The sequence below is a fragment of the Manis pentadactyla genome, chromosome 13 (genome assembly GCF_030020395.1).
Source record: "Manis pentadactyla isolate mManPen7 chromosome 13, mManPen7.hap1, whole genome shotgun sequence".
NCBI lineage: Eukaryota > Metazoa > Chordata > Mammalia > Pholidota > Manidae > Manis > Manis pentadactyla.
Window position 1 is genome coordinate 7526921 of NC_080031.1, and position 17046 is coordinate 7543966.

A 17046-nucleotide genomic window follows, 5' to 3' on the forward strand; every position below is an offset into this window, starting at 1 on the left:
TGGGAGGGGGGAGTGTAAGGATCTGTGTGAAGCTTCATTCTCTGTGGGAGTGGGGAGTACAGAGTTCAGGGTCCTATCCTTTGAAGACATTCTGGGAATGCGTGAAGCGGGCAGATTTAATGCTGTCTTCGTTTGGGAAACAGTTATTCCAGAAGTTGTAGTTAGGAAAGTTGATGGAAGAGTTGAACTGTTTGCAGTCAGCGGAGGAAGGCGGAGCTCTGCTCTGGAGGTTGCTAAGCTACAAGGAGCTTGTAGGAACCGCCAAGGGTTGTTGTTTGGGGACGTGAGCAGTGCTTTCGGGTCCAAATACAGGCTTAGCTGAGGCATGCCCCAGTTCTTTTTATGCTGCCCTGAGCTCTTAAATTGATTTCCGAGAGTCCATCTTGAGCAAAGAGGTTATATGTAGATGCTGAGGGCTAATGAAAACATTTAACTTTTAAATCCTGAGGCAGTAGACCTAGATCTAGAGGGTAAGAGCTTTCAAGCTTTTTTTTTAACATGCCCCATAGTAAGAAGTACGTTCACATCATGATCTTGTACATAGTACATGAATGAAACGTTTCATGAAGTAGTTTTTACTCATTAAACAATTCCGTTCTCTTTCATTAAAAAAATGCTTGCCGAAATCTACTAAATTGATTTTTGGGACACAATTTGCAATTTGAAAAACAGCAGAAGCCACATTTCTTTGGCTTTAATTAGTGTCCTCATGTTGCTTCTAGAGAGTGAGGGTGATGATAAGGAGGTAGGTCGGGTGGGGGTGGAGGCAAACCGGCCACGTTGAGTTGACTACATATTTTTTAAATGTTTATAACATGTAGCATATTTAACAGGTGTTTTGTACCATAATCTTACTCTTTGATATCTTAATATTGCCTGATCTTTTGATGAAATTTTTGAAATAATGTTTGCTTTAATTTTCTCTATCCTTTGCTTTTGTCCCTACAACAGTTAATTCTATTTTAATGTTACAGCGTCATATTGTTTGCTCTTTTGCTATTTAAAAAAAGTCTCAACTGAAATCTACACTCATTACTTTAATAATTAATCGATGGCGTATTTTTTCTACATGGTTAAAAATATAGGCTTTAATATGTAGTTTAAACTTATTCATAAATTTAAGTATAACTTTGAGTCCATTTAATATCTTTATTCCCCCCATGAAAATGATGCTTTTGTGTGTTTATAAAATAGGTGAGGTCCCTATATGACTGCTGTATTAAATATTAATGAGGGTGGGTGAGCAAATTGAGAGGCCTTCATGTGTTGCTGTGTTTAAAGTCTCTGAAAGTTGTCACACGGTCTATTGTTATAGGATGTCGAGTGTCGAATGATGTTGCCTGATTTCAGTAGGTAAATTTATAGGGTATGTATTTAAGACCAGTTTAATAGTGTTAATTTTTGTTGAGGATGCGTCCATATTATTTGGAACATGGATTTCAAAGGCACAGCCTTTAGGAACTGCTTGCGCAAATTAAACTTCATCAGTGGGACCACATTCTTGAGTAGATGCCTCATGAAAGCCTTCTTACCATCTTCAAACTTTGTGTGTTGTAAAATGTTTTACTTACCTTTATGTATTGACCCTACCTTAGTTACTGATGAGAGGGGATATATCGGCATGTATCAGCCATTCTTTAAAAATTTAATCAGGTAAATATTTGTTTAAAAATATTTAGCTTTAATGAGTGTTTAAAAGCTTGGTTTTTTCAGCAGGTGTTTGGAAAATTAAGGAAGAGTCTCATTAATTTCATTTTTCTGGGAATCATATGTACCTATGTACCAATGAACAGTTGTGGAGAATTCACCCTGAGTGATTGTGTCTGCTTTTTTATAGTTTTTATTTCTTCTCTTGATCCTCAGACTCAAGTATGTCCACCTGTATAGCAGGCTCTTTTCCCTTCCAATGTTTGCTTCCAAACTGCTGTGAGTTTGGAAATGAGATGCTTACATTTCTTGGAACTCTGTGTACAAAGTGAGATGGTGTAGCCCTGAATTTTCTTCTTTCATTTATATGTAGTATGTATGTGACATACATATGTATGTGCCACACATATACAACAGTATGTATGTGATGCATATGTGTGACATGTATGTATATATGTGTATGTGACATGTCTATGCTTTTTTTTTAGTGTATAAACTATGTGACGTGTATTTTGGCTGCTCAGCGGCCTTTCCCTGACTTCTTAGTCATGGGCTATGTTTTAAATAAGTGAACTCTTTATATATTTTGGGCCTAGTTAGCTATAGAAGAAAAAGTTCTAAAAGTAACCTGAAACTGACAGTGAAACAATTTGGGCTTCAGATATGAAGAAATCGTTTAGCTGTGGTTGTTGCCTTGCCCCACATGCAGTTACTCATTAAGAGCTACCATTGCTCCCTTTTTCTTCTTTTCCACCACTCTGTTCTGACTTTTATTTCTTTCACATTAGGATGCTGACAGCCTAACTGTTCCCATTGTCTGTTATTCTTGTCCTACTTGATTTGCATAGCTTCACGAGGGTGCTCTTCCAAGGAATATTGCTGTAATTTATCATTTCCCTCCTCAGAAACGATTAGCAGCTCCCCAGTTCCAGTACTGAGAATAAAGCCCATAGTGTTTAGGGGTTGGACACCGAGGGCATTCTACGGCTTCTACTTTTTTCCTGACATTATTTTTCTGTTCCTCAGTGTACATCCTCAATTCTTGCCAAACTGTCTACTCATTGTAACGTCCTTTGTGGGTAACCTTATTTTGGAGAGTCTGTAGGAAATGTGTTCATTTTCTTCTTGAAATCCTACTCCTCTTCATTTCATTTCATATGACTCCTCTTCCTTGAAGTATTTCTTGGCTGTATTGTCTACTACTTTTCCTATATTGCTTTGTATTATTTGTGTACCTTGTTTTTACCCTTTTTAGGTTGTAAACTCATAGAGGACAGGAAGCCCAAATGTCCTCGAATCTCTAGAACACCCAGCACAGTGTTCATTAGAGTGTAATTCATGGACGAAGAGAGTCAGAATTGACTGAATTTGTGGTTAAAATGGCAGATTTCTGAAAATGCCTCTCTAGACTTACTGAGTCAGAATCTAGGAAGAATCACTAACCTAGCATGATGTTTGAATTACAGTAAGTACACACATACAATTTTTTGAGCAAAAGATGTAGATTAACTGAGAAGTATCACTTCATATTAGCTTAATTTTAGGGCTTTGGAGTCAGGCAGCTGGGATTTGAATCCTGTCTCACTCATTAGCCATTTGACCATCATTTCCGTTTGTTTTAGTTTTCTGATCTGTAAAATGGGCTTCGTGGTGGTACTCATAAGGGTGTTGTGAGAATTGAATGAGGGAACACTTGTAAAACAACTAGTACAAGGCTCATAGTAAACAATAGATGTTTATCTATTTTCATATAATGATCATCATCACAACAATGGTCATCCAAGTAAGTGAGAATAGGTTCTGTGTCAGTCTTTGTTAATAAACAAATTGCTCATGTTTCAAGAATTCAGGCCTAAAATTTATTTTCCATTGTAACGTAGTGGCCCTATATGGTATGTAAAGCTGTAAAGGTGTTCTGCCTTCTTTAGAAGGACTGGTATCAAATTTCTGTGTTAAAGTCTTTCCCCTTTATTTCCCCACTGCCTGAAGAATAAAGTGCAAACTCTGGAACAGAGCTCAGCCACTTTCCTTTTGGTCCTGGCAGCCCACATTCTTCTTCCAGCCCTCCTCCATCTTCTAGCCCTCCTCCCACACCGCACACAAGCCACACTGTTTTTCCACTGTGCTTTTCTGTGCCTTTATAGTGCTTCCCCCTTATTTTTCATGTAGGGGATTCTGTGACTTTCCCTTTTAAGATACAGTTTTGTGTGTGGCCCTTGGTGTTATCAAAGTGCATTGCCCATACTTGTGTATTAACCTTTGTGTATGTTTGTCTTTCTGGAGGGAAATGGATTTGGTCCTGGCATATATGTTTCTGGGACATTGTATATAACTAGTCCATTTCTGGGAGAGGTGGGGGTTGTTTGGTTAGTATTTAACTCGTTTAAGCTCTCCCATTTGTATGGACTTTTCCTATGCCGAGCTTTCATAATAATAACTACAATTCACTGACCACTTAACTATATGCCAGGCACAACTAGATGCCTTAAAAACCTTATTTAATTTTAACAATAACTCTATGAAGTAGCTGTTAATAGCTCCATTCTACAAATGAGAAAGCAGGCGTGAAAGGGAAGGAACTTGGTCAAAGTCCAGGACGGATTCATAATTGAACTCAAGCCGAACGGAAGCTCATGCTCTTAATCACAGTGCTCTTCTAACAACGAGATTTAAACAGGTGACACCCTTCCCCAGACTCCAACTGTGTGGCTGTGTGGAACTTAAACCACTTAAATTCACTAACGGTCTTTAGGAATGTGATCTTTTACTAGTACTATTGAGAAAAGGATGATTTGAACTCACATTCATCTTAGATTAATGCTTTTCCAGTGATTTGCAAAGTTTCTCTTCTCTGTCATACCCCTCATTGGTGTACTTGATTTTCATTTCACTGCCAGAAGACATTACATAGTACTTATTCAAAATAAAATTCACTTTTTCATTCATCCAACAAATACTTGTTGCCATGTGCTGGGCATTGCTCCATATAACACTGAACTGGACTGACAAATCCCTGATTTGGAGAGGTACCTAAAACAAGCACTAATAGATGGTGGTAAGAATAAAAGTGAAGGGGTAAGCGAGGGTGTCAGTTGTGCTGTTTTTGATGGTGTGGTCAGGCAATTGAGAAGGTGACATTTGTGTTTAAGTTTATTTGAGGGTTAAATGCTGCGATGAAGCCAGCTAAGCCAAAAGCCAGGGAAGGGCAGTCTTGTGAATGCTTCAAGAGGGGGGATCAGCTTGGCAAGTTGGAGAAGTAGAAAGCCACGCTGTCTGAAACCCAGCTGGCTAGGAAAAGGGTGGGAGGAGTTAAGTTTAGAGAGGTAAGCAGAGTACAGATGAAATGAAGCCCTGAAGACTGATAAAGAGACGAGATTCTGCTCTAAGTGTGAGGGGAGGTTATTGGCGGGTATAAAGGACATGATCTGACTTAAATTTTGAAAAGATCACTTGATTGCTTCATACAGGATGAATTGTCTAGTCATGAAAGCAGGAGGAGAGCTGCTGCAGTAGTTCCGTGGGAAGATGATGGAGGGTTGAGCCAGAGTCAAGTAATGGAAATGGAAAGAATTGGGCACGATTGGGGTTTAAAGATACCAGTTGATAGGACTTGCTGTTTAGTTACATGGGGGTGTGAGAGGAAGAGAGAAATAAAAAAATATCTCCTGCAGCGGCGGAAACTGGTGGAGGAGCAGCAGGTTGGAGAAGGGAGTTAAGAGTTCGGGTTTCCCCTTCTGTCTCTCCTACTTACACATCCCACCCTCCAAGGAAAACACGATTCCGACTTTGTTTTTATTCTTTCTTTCGCAGTTTTGACCATGTGTATGTGACTCTAAACAATATGATGATTAATCTTCAATGTTTAAACATTTTGTGTAAGCTGAATTATACTATAAATGGTCTCGTGATTGGTTATTTTATCTGTTCAACATTTTTTCAATTATGTAAATTTCAGTGTACAGCTTTATAATTCGACATGCATATACACCACAAAGTGGTCACCACCACGAGTCTACTTAACCATGCATCGCTGTACAGTTGACCCCCTTCCCCCACCCCCCCCAACCTCCTTCCCCTCTGGTAAATACTAGGCTGTTCTCCATCTGTTTTTGCTTTATTTTTTTGTTCAGCCTTTTTTTTTTTTTTTTTAGATTCCACATATGAGTGCAATCATATGGTATTTGTCTTTAACTTATTTCACTTGGCATAATACCTTTAAGGTCCATCCATATTGTTACAAATGGCAAGATTTCATTCCTTTGTGGCTGAGTAGTATTCCATTGTATAAATATACATCTTTAATCCATTCATATATTGGTTGTCTCTTTATCTTGGCTATTGTAAATAATTCTGCAGTGAACATAGAGTTGCTTTTATCTTTCTATCTTTTTTAGTGTTTTCATATTCTTCAGAGAAATTCCGCAAGGTGGAATAGCTGGGTCATATAGTTATTCTATTCTTAATTTTTTTTGGAGTCTCCATACTGTTTTCCATGGTCATATAGTTATTCTATTCTTAATTTTGTTTGGAGTCTCCATACTGTTTTCCATGGTGGCTGCACCAGTTGCAATCCCACCAACACTGTATGTGGGTTCCCTTTTCTCCATATCCTCCCTAACACTTGTTGTTCTTTGTCTTTTTAATAAGAGCCATTCTAACATGTTAGGTGATAATCATTGTGGTTTTTATTTTCCTTTCCCTAGTAATTAGTGATGTGGAGCATCTTTTCATGTGCATGTTGGCCATTCAGCATGTCTTCTTTGAAGAAATGTCTTTTCAGGTCCTCTGCCCATTTATTAACTGGGTTGTTTGTTTTTTTGTTGTTGAGTTGTATGAGTTACTTACATGTTTTGAATATTAGCCCCTTATTAGTTACCTGGTTTGCAAATATCTTCTCCTATTGAGTAGGTTGCCTTTTCATCTTGGTGATGGTTTCCTTTGCTCTGCAGAAGCCTTTTAGTTTGATGTCATCCCGTTTGTTTATTTTTGCTTTTGTTGTCCTGGCTTTGGAGTCAGATTCACAAAGATGTCACCAAGACCAACATCAAAGTTCTCACCACTTATGCTTCCCTCAGTAATTTAATGGTTTTATGCCTTACATTCAAGTCTTTAGTCCATTTTCAGTTTAATTTTGTGTATGGTATAAGATAATGATCTAGTTTCATTATTTTGCACATGGCTGCCCCATTTTTCCAACAGCTTTTATTGAAGAGACTGTCCTTTCTCTGCTGTATGTTCTTGGCTCTTATCATAGATTAATTGTTCATATGTGTAGGTTTATTTCTGGACTCTTAGTTCTATTCCACTGATCTGCGTGTCTGTTTTTGCACCAATACCATACTGTTTTTGATTACTGTAGTTTTGTTATATAATTTGAAATCAGGGAATGTGATACCTCCAACTTTGTTTTTTCTCAAGATTGCTTTGACTGTTTGGGATCTTTTATGGTTCCATATAAATTTGAGAATTATTTGTTCTAGTTCTGGGAAGTACACCACTGGAATTCTGACAGGTATTACATTGAATCTGTAGATTGCTTTGGGTAATATGGACATTTTACAGTATGTGTTCTTCCAAACTGTGAGTCCAGGCTATCTTTCCATTTATTTGTATCTTCTTCAGTTTCTTGTTTTTAAATCATTCATATTGATGAGGAAGCAGTGACAGTGAGCTATAAATTATTAATTTCCATTGCTGAGTAGCATTTCCTTTTGTGAATATAATGCAATTTACCCAATTGCCTGTTCTTTGATATAAGAGGTTTTTCTTCAGAATTTTTGTAATTTCAAGTAATACAGTTGTGGACATTCTTGCACTTGTCTACAGCTGCATATGTACAAGTTCCTGTAGAGTTTACACTGAGAAGTAGAATTATTGTATCATAAGGTACGTGCATCTTTAGTTTCACAAGCCAGTGATGAGTTGTTTTCTAAGGTCTGTATTCTGTTTTCTAAGGTCTGTACTCCCCCTAGCAATGGAATAATTCCTATTCTTTCATATTTTCTCCAGCATTTAGTACTGTGAGAGTTTTTAAAGTTTTGCTAATTTATATTAAATGGCATTTCATTGGCATTTTAGTTTTTGTTTCTGAATATTAATTGAACTTGAATATCTTTTATATATATTAGTCATTCAGATTTTATCTTCTGGTAAATAGTTGGTCATATCTTTCCATTTTCCTATTGGGTTGTTTGCCTTTTTCTTACTGCATTTAGAAATTCCCTCCATTAGGAGTTAATGCATTGCCGGTATCTTTTTCTAGTTTCTGGCTTGTCTTTTTATGTGTTTAATGTCTTTTGATGATTAAAAGTTATTCATTTTACTGGCCAACTTTTCCTTTGTGGGTTGACTCTATGTTTCTTTATGAAATATTTCCTTTAATATCTTAAAGTTCTTCTCCTATTAGAAAAAATATTTTCTTCTCGTAGGGATAAAGTTTGCCTTTCACACTTTATCTGGAGTTGAGTTTTTCTATATTGGGAGGTGAGGATTCACTTCATTTTTTCCAGATTGATATTCACTCATCCCGGGACCCATTACTGAATAGTTTAACTTTTTCCTACTGATCTCTATGTCACTTCCTGCTTTATTTAATGGCCTGTTCCCAGGCCCTCTTTTCTATTCCATTGACCTATTTTTCCCCTCAGAGTTGTTTTCTCTAACAAAGCACAGTCGATTCTTGTCATCCATGGTGCTTATGTAAAATTGCCATGGACATTGAATTAGTGAATAGGGAACCATTGCCACTAGAGGAAATAGTAATCTAGGCCTGTTTTTGTGAACTGATTGATACATGATCTTGTTTTATATGTGTTTCTGTTTAGTAACACCTTACTCAATATATACTGTTGATTCATTAACTTTGAATTCATAGTGAATAACACTGTAGTGCATGTCTGAGAAAATCTTATCTAATATGTATTTTCTCCATAAGGCTCATCCCTGCCTTGTGCTTAGGAACACAAGACAGCACTTCAGTGCACCTGGGGACTGTTTTCAACAGTGAAATCAAGGAAAAAGCACAAAAATATGACAAACATGGCACTAAAGAGATGTGAAAAGGATACTTGTTTACAGTCTGAGGCTGAAACAAGAAGGCAGATTGCCACTTTGTTCTATCTCAGCTGGAAACATGGACCTCAGGTGACTCAAATTTTTTGTTGCTCTACTTTTGTTGCAAATGACTGAAAATCTTTTGTTGCAAATGACTGAAAATAACTCCAAGTATGGATTTTTGGGTTACAAATAAATTTTAGTGAGTAAATGAATTTGCAAATAAGGAATTCATGAATAATGAGGTACAACTGTATTATAAAAGCTTGGTATAGAGACAGTTTTTCAGGAAACCATTAACATTAGCATTTTCCCTTCTCATGGTTACACATATCTTTATAACATTCTATTTTAAAAGAATAATTTAATGCAGTGACTCACATACTACATTCTGATTGACAGATGCCGTTAACTCAAAAAAGAGACTTCTACTCTGTTTTTATTATATTTATAATTCTTGTACTGTTACTTAGTTCATAGATGAGCAAAGAATTTTAGGAAGGAATTGTAAATCTTGAAATAGTAAATCTTAGACTTGCTGAAAACAAGTATAAATTATTAAACCCTTATTGTGACTCTTATATGGGGATCATATTTTCTCATAGGCACTATTAATGACTTGCAGTGTAAGTTTTGTAAAGGCAATTACCCTTTGGAGGTTGTGATTTAAATGTTAACTCTGTTAATTCCTCATCCACTAGTGACATTTCTCCATGTGAGCGTCAGTAAAGGAGTCCAAGGAAAAGACAAATGAAGATTGTATAAATCATAAATCACATCTCCCACAAATGCATTTATTGAGACTCGGCTAATTTATCCCTCACTTACTATTTAAGATCCTTATGTGAATTGTTGGCATTAATTTGATAGGAGTGCTGCGAGAGAACCAGAAATTTTGGACCTGACCTATGTTCATCTTTTTTTAATATATGGCATATATTTTATTCACTCTGTGAGTTTTTGAAATATTTTTTATTGTGGTAAAACATATAACGTGAAATTACCCTTTTAACCATTTTTAAGTGTGCATTTAATGGCATTATATACACTCACATTGTTGTACAACACTCACCACCATCCTTCTCTAGAATGTTTTCATGTTCCCAAACTAAAACTCTACCCATCAATCAATAAGCACCACTCCCCAGTTGCCCCCAGCCCCTGGCAACCATTATTCTACTTTCTGTCTCTATGAATTACACTACTTTACATACCTCGTATAAGTGGAATTACACAGTATTTGTCTTTTGTGTTGGGCTTACTTCACTTAGCATTATGTCTTCAAGGCTCGTCTATGATGTAGCATGCTTTCAGAATCTCCTTCCTTTTCGAAGTTGAATAATATTCCATCGTATGTGTACACCACATTTTGCTTATCCATTCAGTTGTCCATAAATATTTGGGTTATTTCCATCTTTTGGCTATTGTGAATGCTGCTGCTATGAACACTGGTGTATAGATATCTATTCACGTCCCTGCTTTCAGTTCTGGTAGATTTCCAGAAGTGGGATTGCTGTATCATATGATAATTTTATGTTTAATTTTTTGAGGAACTACCATGCTATTTACCACAGCACATTTTTCATTCTCACCAGCAGTGCACATATATTCATCTTTAGTTAGTAAACAGTGCCTAGTGTTCTGAAGTATAGTATAAATTATCTTGCATATGAAATGTATAGTGTGGATACCAAGAACATATATTCAGTATTAAATCTACTGTGGCTCTAGTTTTTGCATAGGAATTTAGCTTGTGCTAGGTAGCAAGTATTTCTGACTTTGCTACTGATTCATTGCTCTATCATGTCATCTCTTATTTTTGGAGAGGTAGATGTAATTACGTATTTCAGTGGTAGCTATGAATCATTTTTGTTCATAAGCACTCTGATCTCAGAGTTTATTAATAAACCTTTTCATCTTTTGTAAAATGCATTTGGTATGCACATTCAGAAGTGATTAGAAAACTCATCAATACATTTACTGAATATTAATTATGTGCAAAGTTCCAGTCTGTGATAGATACAAAAAAAGCATTATGATGTGGTTCTTACCCTCTAGAGCTATACAGTCTAAGGACATAAGGGATAAACACATGAAAATCACGTCACTATCCATGAGTTAAATAATAATGGCATATGGGACAAAAATGAAAAGATGCCATGCCAATATGTGATTGATTAATTGCTCACTGAATATTTTAAGCAATAGATATCATGAGATCAGCTCTAAGGAAACAGATCATTATGGCAGGAGATACCTGAAGTATATTCCGAGTAGGGTGTTGAAGGATACATAACATTTAGATAAGTAGAGAGGAGAGGGAAGACCCTCCGGTTATAAATGTCAGACTTTTTGCTGCCTGAATCTTTAGTTGGCACTAATTGGCATAGTCCTGGGACCAAAAAAAATCAGATAAAATCTGCGTAACAGAAATTGCAAGTCAGCTCTGCACCAACGCTACCGTGTTCACTGGCTGGTGCTGGTAGCATTAATGGGGGTAGCAGAGAGGAAGCAGCAATAGCTGATGTTTATTAAATGCCTTCTATGTGCTAAGCATATGCTAAACACTTTTTACTCATACCATCTCCATTCATTCTTCAGCAGCCCTGTGAGCTAGGAGTTAAGGGCTACTGCCCCTTTTTATGAATAAGGAAATGGAGGCAGAACCAAAGTAACCTCCTGCTCACAGTCACACAGCAGCAGAGTCAGTCCTGATTTATATCCAGGCAATTTGGTTCTAGAATCAGCACTTACACCACTGGGCAATACCCCGTGGGGCCATACCATCAAGCACCAAATGTGGAAGGGACTGGTGAATTTTTTTAATGACCTGCAAACTTTTACATCCTCTCTGTGTGGCTGATGTTTAACATTCTGGCAATCACTGGTTATGAGCCAGAATGGTTTATAAATTATAGAAGTCTGCAGTGATGAACCAGTAGACTGTTTCTAATGAGGCCTTGCTTTAACTTGATAGCTGCTGTGGGTCTTCAGGAGCAGAGATAATGGGGGAATCTGTTCTGTAAACAGCTGAGTAATGATCTTAAACTTGTGTATTCACAGTGAAAGAGCATGCATATATAATTTTCTTCTGATGAAAACTAATCTATCCAGGAAACTAATATTCATTGCTTTTTGGCAGGAGGGAGAAGCTGATAATAATTTTTTTGCGTTTCATGACTAGAGCAGTCAATACTGCTGCTTAGTTTTGTGGTTCAGTCACTTACATGTGGTTATAAGAGGTATTTTGGCTGTCATGGTTTTCATATAAATAAGCTGTATTACTATGATTTGTGCATGATGCCATATACTATTAACATGAAATACTACTTTTTTAGTAGAGAGCGCATGGCTCAACAGATTAGGAATACAAAGAGTATGACTTAGCATGCTGTTGGGGCCACAGAAACCTGAGCAAGTCAGCTCAGTTTGGTGTCCTGTGAATAGAGATAAGTGTCAGCTTGTCTGTTTCAGAGGGTGGTTATGGGAAATTACTAGTCTTTAAATGATTGTTAATCTCAGCATGGGGACACTTGGCATTTGGAGAACATCGATTCAAGAGTAAATGTATCTACTCCTGAATTTTGAGTAAGTGCGATGTTAAAGCCTTGAGATTTTTCCAAATTGAAACTGGGCTATATACAAAGATAGGGGGTGGATGCTGATTTGTTTGTGGAGTTGGGACAGGGATAAGAGTGGAACTCTCCTTGGAAGCTATTGAAGTAAAGGGTATAGTAAATGTTGAACGTTTTTTGTTGTTCTTGTAATTGCTGAAAGTGTATGGAAAGTGCTTTTCTGTATTTCAGAATGCCTAATTCAATGGGACAGAGACAATTTAAGCCAACATTTCTGGACAGTAAGATGCCTTGGAAATCAAGAAAAAAGTGCTTCGAAATATTTTCACACAAAAAAGTACTTAAGGCTAAACAGCAGTACTTTCTTAGTATTTTTTCCTGTCAAATACTTTCTCATCAAAAACTGTAAAATTCTTGGGCTGGTGCATTTGGGTCAGAAATCTCAAGTGCTTTGTTTACATATGAATGACTACGAGTAAGTCATTGATACACGCTAACGTGCTTTTGTAGATGAGAAAACTTTTGTCTGTCCAACATTACCTGTGCCTTGTGGACACTGTAGTTCTTTAATAGAAAGTATAGACAGTTCTGAGGCTGTACTCACTAATAACATTAGATCACAGTTTCAGATGTCTTTGATGTCACTACTCTAATGAAATAAATAATTTAGTTGAAATATTTTAATGTGTGTGGCACCCTTTAGGAGAAGCATGGTGTTTTGACAAGTGGAGGGGTAACAGTGCCCTACTAGTAGCACGAAATTCAAGGCCTGACCAGGAGTCTGAATTCACATTTCGTTTGGCAGTGTTGGGTTTTTAAAAAATCTTCTATCCAGAGGAGTTATGTGCCACGTCATTGCACTTGGATGTAATTCAGTACACAGTTGAGAAGGAGACTTTGAGACATTGGGTGGTCCGTAGGGTGTGAAATCATGGTGGTGTGGTGTGTTATGATAATGGATTTATCAGCTGCACTCAAATTTTGCACAAGGAATGCTTCAAGTAAATTTGTGAATTGACAAACTATAATTCTACAGAACAGTTCTGAAATTTATGAGAATTAGTTTATTTTCCTTTTCATCCCATGAAAGCATCCATTTAGGTATATTATATAATGCTCAGGGGAGGTACCTGAGGTAGAATTGCAGGAATACTTACTTCATGATAAGTGAAATTAGAAGTGCCATACAGAATGGAATATCCAGCCTCATAATATTGATTTGGACAATATCCCTAAAGTGTTTTTATGGGACAGATAGCAGTCATTTATGACTGCAGCTACAAAAGCTTATTAGTGGAATACTCTACAGACCTTAAAAATGATTATGTAGATATAGGTATTTATTGACATAGTTTTTCATGAGCTATTCAGTGAAAAGACAGGTTAACTATGTATGTAAAGTAATTTAATTTTGCATAAAAATCTATCTGTACATAGCATGGAAAAAATGGTCTGGAAAAATATACAACGTAAGGTCCACACTCAGGCTTAATGTACTTGCTAAATCTGTTGACCCTTGCTTCCTGCTATGGCTGTGCCTCTTAATATGCTTCAGATATGAAAGGCTTTTCGTTACACTATTGACATGCTTAATTTACCAATAAAAAGGGAAACAACATCCACATGGAAGTTATATGGGGCTGCAGGTTGTTACTTATTTTCAATTGGAAATTTTTTTAGAAAGTGTGTATCACTTGTATTTTTAAAGCTATTATTTGGAAAACTTATTACTAGACCTTTATTCATTCATTTATTTAACCGTTCTTAGAGGGAAAAATATATAACACATACATAGACTTTCCCAGAGTAATTGTGTTTTGTTGGGGTATACTTACGCTGAGGATTGAGAAAAAGAAAACAAATGGAAGTCCCACCTACCCAAAATGCCGAAGGCTGCAGCAGAGTTTGGGGTTGTGGGGATTTTGAAAAAAGGGAGCTACCTGGGGATGAGGTTAGGAGTCCACAAAACAAAAGTTAATGGACTTAAAAAAAAAAAAAAGACTTGGAAAAACTGAGAAAACTAGTAATTCTAAGAGATTCTTTGAAGCTGTCTAGGAGATTTTCCTCCTTCAACTCGCTCGTTATTATTGACCTTCTCTACCCACCTACCCAAACTCAGCCTATCAATTTCTCTTTTGTCTTTTTTTTAAAAAAGAACAAGATATAACAACTCTCTTCTCTGAACGCAGGAGTTTTTTTTTTTCATCGACTATCTCATCTCTTCTACTTTAATCTAAACTTTTTAAGGTCATGGTCTATACAATTTATTGTCTTCACTATTTAGTTCCCTAACTCCCTATGCTGTGGCTTTTACCCCCTTGTCTGTACTGAAAGTGCTTCCCCTACGATGAACAAACTCCTAATTGCTCAGTCCTTTAGGGATTTAAAATTTCTTATTTTTCACCTCTTGATATTTTGTGTAAAGATCAGTAACACCCATCCTTGTATTGTATTCAGTAACCTGTCAAACTTTTTCTTATTTTGACTTTATAAGATAAAGTCGAACTTGAGCAAGGTCCATCATGAGCTGACCACCATCCACCCCACAATCAATCTCCTCTGCTTCCCCTGCTCCCTGCACATGCATATTATGTTTTAACAATATCTCTTAATAGCCCATGTTTCACGTTTTGTGCCTGTTGATGTTCTGTTATTTACTGAGCCTAGAGTGCCATTCTCCACCCATTAACCTAATCATCATCTTGAAAAATGGCTCAGAATTCACCCCCTATTTCCTTGATCATACCGCCCAAACTTAATCACTGCTTATGTTCGGGTTCACTATTTCCATGTGGCTTATTTCAGGTATGTGTTACCTCTGTGTATTTCCTTTCAGATTGTGGATGTCTGGAGGGCAGAGTTTGGATTTTATTCATTCTTTCTTTCTTTGATGTTTAACACAGTGTTTGGCACAGATTCACTTTCCTGTTCTTGGTTGTTGAATGCACCTAAATGAGACTAAGCTTTGTGAGGGTGCACATTTTATGAATAAATGAGTACGTGAATAAGCCTAACTGGAATCACTTGATAAAATGCAAAAAAGAGATAGCAGAGAAAACTAAATATATTTGTTGTCTCCATTTTTATTAAGTTTGGTAATGCGATTCTTATTCTCAGATCATCTTATGAAGGAAATAGGCACCTTAAAGGAGGAGAATGACTGGAATGAAATGGCATCTGATCAAAGGAATTGGAAGGTGCAAGTTGCCCATCCTTTGGCCAAAAGGTTTAACCTACGGGTGGTTTTCAAACATTTGGTAGCAAAGTATTGGCAGTTAGCTTTTCAAGTGTAGTTTTTTGCCCTGCTCTGATAAACAGATACGACTGACCTGCAGTGTCACTTTCTTTACTAGCCAATTGAAATCGGTTAATAAAATGTATCCCAATATTTCATCCAAATTACCCAAACTGCATCCAAACTATTGTGACACTGGAACCACAGTGGCTCTAGGGGGGCTGAGATTCCCGCCAGAGTCTAAGGCTGTTTGGGAGTGTCAGACCTCCAGTGCCGTCTTACTGTGGAGACTGGCCGGGAGAGGGGTGCCTACTGCACCGGAAGCCCATCCTGCAGTGCCCCAATTACTGCAGAGTAAATTGCTGGGAACTGACCAACAGTTCAAAAAATAAATTACAGTAATTCAAACTATGCATTTATTTAGGATGAGGCTAAATATCCAGGAAGAGTTTTCATAGCATAAAAATAATGGAGAAGAGGGAAACACCCTCGAGTAGCTTAAAATTTTCAGTTCCTTTGACATAGACCCATTTATGTACAAATAACTACTCTTAGCTGTTTTGTTCTGTTTTCTTTTTTTTCCCAATGCTGTTAACCAAAGTCTCTATTTCCATTTGGTCTCTCATTTTATTTCTCTTTTCTTTCTCACTCCCCAGTTCCTTTTAAAGGTATTACCATTGTATATTCCACATGGTACAATTTGGAATTTTTTTCACAGACAATTGATGATAATGAGGAATTCAAAAGCCATTTGACCGATTATTAAGTCATTCCCAGATATATCATCTTAAAATGTTCTACATTTTGAAAAGATATGGATGGGACTAAAAAGATGATGTATGTGTCTGGTGAGTTCAGGTGTTCATTCAGATGGGTGGAGAGTGAGATGCAAATCTTCTTCCCACCCTATTCCTCATTTCCTCTCGAGTCGACCATGGGTACTAATTTCTATGTCTTCCTCCTGGAGGATATCATGTATTCTCTCTAGTCTGTAGCATATTGTCTTGCATATATAAGCAGATAAATCTATTATAAGATGTAAAATGTACATTTTGGGATTCTGTGAGGTAGTATTTGTATTTTTTGGACGTTGTGAGTGAGGCTGTTCGTATTCAAACTGTATGAAGTACGGTACTCTACCATAAAGTCTTCACTTCACAAGAGCATGCTATGGTCAAGGTTGGAGGCACAAAGGAGTTAGATTTTCACATGCGTGCTCTTTGGCTTGGTAATAGAACCAAGCAACATCACCTAAGAGTCCTGGCTCCCCGGCGTTAAGCACCAGTTCACAACACTTTTATAAATGCATAAATCTCTACCAACTGTAGAGGTAGTCAGACGTAATTTGACACCTGTTCTTCTCCAGAAAGTCATAGATTAGCCCTCCACCCCCCAAAAAACCTTTTATAAGACTCCTGTTAAAGATCTTTTTCCATCCTGTATTTCCTCATTTTTCAATCTGTTTGGTTTTCAGTTTTCCTTTCCCACCTACTGCTCCTCCTCAAACCACCCCAACAGATTTTGGGTAGATTTATG

General features: G+C 37.0%; 1 protein-coding gene across 3 annotated transcripts in view; it reads left to right on the forward strand.

Annotated features, from left to right (window-relative positions):
* TBCEL (tubulin folding cofactor E like) overlaps window positions 1-17046 on the forward strand; it is a 66485-nt gene that overhangs the window by 770 nt on the left and 48669 nt on the right. The window contains exon 2 of one of the 3 annotated variants that reach the window (XM_057490549.1): window positions 8582-8790. The exons of the other annotated variants lie outside the window; for them this stretch is intronic. The gene's annotated coding sequence lies outside the window, so the exon portion shown is untranslated. The remainder of the gene's footprint in view (window positions 1-8581; window positions 8791-17046) is intronic. 3 annotated transcript variants of the gene reach the window in all.